A 3,416-nucleotide genomic window follows, 5' to 3' on the forward strand; every position below is an offset into this window, starting at 1 on the left:
AGAAGGACCTGCGTTCTAATCCCGGTTCCACCACTTTTCTCCTGTGTAACCTTGGGCAAGTCATTTCACTTCTCTGGACCATAGTTACCACTTCTGTAAAATGGGGATTAAGACTGTGAGCTCCATGTGGGACTGGTGCTATGTCCGACCGGATTATTTTATAGCTAGCCCAGTGCTTAGTACAAAGCCTGTTACTTAGTAAACACTTAATACCATTAACGTCATACTAGTGCTATTACCACTTCTCCTGCCAAATTAACATGGGTTTTTACTCCTCAGCCAACATCCAGGATGGGTAGTAAGGAGGAAGCCAACTGGTCGGTGGGAACCTACTTCATCCTCGCGGGCTTTCGGTTCAGCCCAGAACTCCAGATCTTCCTCTTCCTAGGGTTCCTGGTGGTCTACTGTATGGTGCTGGTGGGGAACGTCGGCATGGTAGCCGTAATCCAAGGGGGCGTCCAGCTCCATACCCCTGTGTACTTCTTCCTCCAAGATCTGTCCTTCACTGACCTCTCTTACACCTCCACCATCGCCTCCACGGCACTGGCCAGCTTCTGGGAACAGGGTTAGTCCATTTCCTTCGCTGGCTGTGCTGCTCAGTTCTTCCAATTCACTACCTTCATTGTGACCGAGGGCTTCATCCTGGCGACCATGACCTACAACAGACTGGCCCATATCTGCTAGCCACTCCTCTACCCCTCCCGCATGTCTTGGTCCCTCTGCATACGACAAGTGGTTGGCTCGTATGCCTGTGGCTGTATCAGCTCCACTCTTCAGTCTACCATGACATTCTCCGTGACCTTCAGCATCTCACAGGTCATCGAACACTTCTACTGCGATGCCCAGCCACTCCGATGGACCACGTGCTCTGACACCTCCGTCCAGGAGGTCATGTCTTTTGTTCTGTCCGCAGTCATCATCTTTCCCACTGTCCTGGTTAACCTGGGCTCTTACATCTGCATTGGCTCTGCCATTCTGAAGATCTACTCCTCTGATGGGGGCAAGAAGGCTGTCTCTACCTGTGGCTCTCATCTGGGCATCCTGAGCCTCCTCTATTGAACCGTGGCTTTCGTTTACCTCACTCCACCCTCATCCCCCGAGTGTCACAAGGTGGCTGCCATGTACTACACCCTCATCACCCCCATGCTGAACTCCATGATTTATTCTCTGAGGAACAAAGATGCCAAGCAGGCCCTGAGAAGGATCCTGGGAAAGAAAATGGCTTCTCTCTGAACTCCCCCCACACCACGATAGTAGTGGCAATAATAATAACAATTATGGTGGTTGGTAAGTGCTACCTATGTGCCAAACAAAGTTCTAAGCACTAGGGTAGAGACAAATCAATCAAGTGAGACACATGAGGACCGCCCGCCCGCCCGCCATCACACCGCGCGGCCTTGCTGCTCCCGGAAGGATCCTCTCCTCAGAGCGCCGCCATAGACGCCCGGGACTATGTTCCCGAGAGGCCCGCCCGCCATCACACCGCGAGGCCTTGCTGCTCCCGGAAGGATCCTCTCATCAGAGCGCCGCCATAGACGCCCGGGACTCCGTTCCCGAGAGGCCCTCCCCCCCATCACACCGCGAAGCCTTGCTGCTCCCGGAAGGATCCTCTCCTCAGAGCGCCGTCATAGACGCCCGGGACTCCGTTCCCGAGAGGCCCGCCCGCCCGCCCGCCATCACACCGCGCGACCTTGCTGCTCCCGGAAGGATCCTCTCCTCAGAGCGCCGACACAGACGCCCGGGACTCCGTTCCCGAGAGGCCCGCCCGCCCGCCAGAACACCGCGTGGCTCCCGCTGCTCCCGGAAGGCTCCCCTCCTCCAAGTGCCCCCATAGACGCCCCCTGCTTCCACCCCCCTCCCCACTTAAGCGACCTTCCTTAGAGTGGCCCCCACCCCCCACACTTCCCGGTCCGGTCCTGACTGAATCTCTCTCCCCCGCCCCCCACCCCGGGAAAAAGGCCCTTGTTAGCACCATGTTACATTAACGACAAACTCATTCGCACCTACTCAGCCCTCCCTTGCTAGTTGACTGTTCACTCCTCTCCCCAGGTATCTCTGCTCCCTGACCCCCCCTTAACAGACCCACCATACTCCAGCACATAATAGTTTGTATCTGCTCTCTGTGACATAATTATCTGCCAATTTTATTGTTGCCATAGCATATTGATTGTTTAACTGCACCCTGTGATGCCATCGCCTACTTATAACATTGCTACTGTTTTATTGTTTCTGCATCTCAATTGTTAACCTCCCGCTGTACTGTCACTTTCCCTGCTGACCCACCATGAACTTTCAATTCCCTTGCTCCCAACTGCCATTCCCATTCCTCACCTTCCCCTTCCCCTCTCCCACCCAGCTTTTTCCCTCCTTCTCCCCCACCAAGAGCACTCCTCCTCACCCCCTACCAAGGATCCCTCTATATCAGCGCCAGTCCTCCACCCCTCCCTCTAGGTCCCCTCCCTCCCCTTCTCCCCGCCCCCACCTCATCCCAGATCTCCTTTCCCATCGCCACCCCCCTTCCCACTCTCCCCGCCCAGGCCCCTGCCACCTCATCCCAATCCAAACCCTCCCCACCCCTCGCACCCTTCCCCCTCCCTCCCCTCCCTCGACAGCTTCTGCCAAGTGTGGCCTCTGGAACCCCCGCTCCGTTTTAAGTAAGATCACTTTCATCCTGGACCTATTCCTTTCCAGCTCTCTACTCCTCCTCGCCCTAACTGAAATGTGGCTGTCTCCGGACGACACGGTCTCTTCTGCTGCTCTCTCCAGTGCAGGTCTCTTCTTCTCCCACTCCCCCAGACTCACCGGAAAAGGAGGAGGTGTCGGTTATCTTCTCGCCCCACAATGTCGCTTTCGCACTATCCCTCCTCCCCCTTCCCTTTCTTTCCCTTATTTTGAAGCCCACATTATTCGCCTCTACCACCCTGTCCAGATTCCTGTAGCCATCATCTACCGCCCTCCCGGCCCCACTTCCAACTTCTTTAACGACTTTGACCCCTTCCTCACCTTCCTTCTCTCCTTCTCCATGCCTACTCTGATCCTCGGAGATTTCAATATCCACATGGATATCCCTGACGACTCCTCTGCCTCCCACCTTCTATCTCTCCTCGACACTGCCAACCTCTTCCTCCACCCCACCTCACCCACTCACCAACTTGGCCATACCCTAGACCTCATCATCTCCTACCGCTGCACTGTGTCCACCCTCACCAAATCTGAAATCCCTCTCTCTGATCATAATCTTCTCACCTGCCTCCTCACTCACACTCCTTTCCCCTGTAAATCCGTATTACTCCCTCACAGAGATCTCCGCTCTCTTGACCCCACCCATCTTTCGGAGTGCCTCACACTCCACCTCACCGCCCTCTCCTCTCTTCCCAGTCTTGATGATCAGATTACTGCTCTCAACTCTTCCCTTT

The 3,416-nt window shown here is 55.4% G+C and overlaps 1 pseudogene; it reads left to right on the forward strand.

Annotated features, from left to right (window-relative positions):
* Positions 1-291: 291 nt before the first annotated feature.
* LOC119922122 lies at positions 292-1,233 on the forward strand (annotated as a pseudogene).
* Positions 1,234-3,416: the final 2,183 nt, after the last annotated feature.

The sequence above is a fragment of the Tachyglossus aculeatus genome, unplaced genomic scaffold (genome assembly GCF_015852505.1).
Source record: "Tachyglossus aculeatus isolate mTacAcu1 unplaced genomic scaffold, mTacAcu1.pri SUPER_6_unloc_5, whole genome shotgun sequence".
NCBI classification, from domain to species: Eukaryota; Metazoa; Chordata; class Mammalia; order Monotremata; family Tachyglossidae; genus Tachyglossus; species Tachyglossus aculeatus.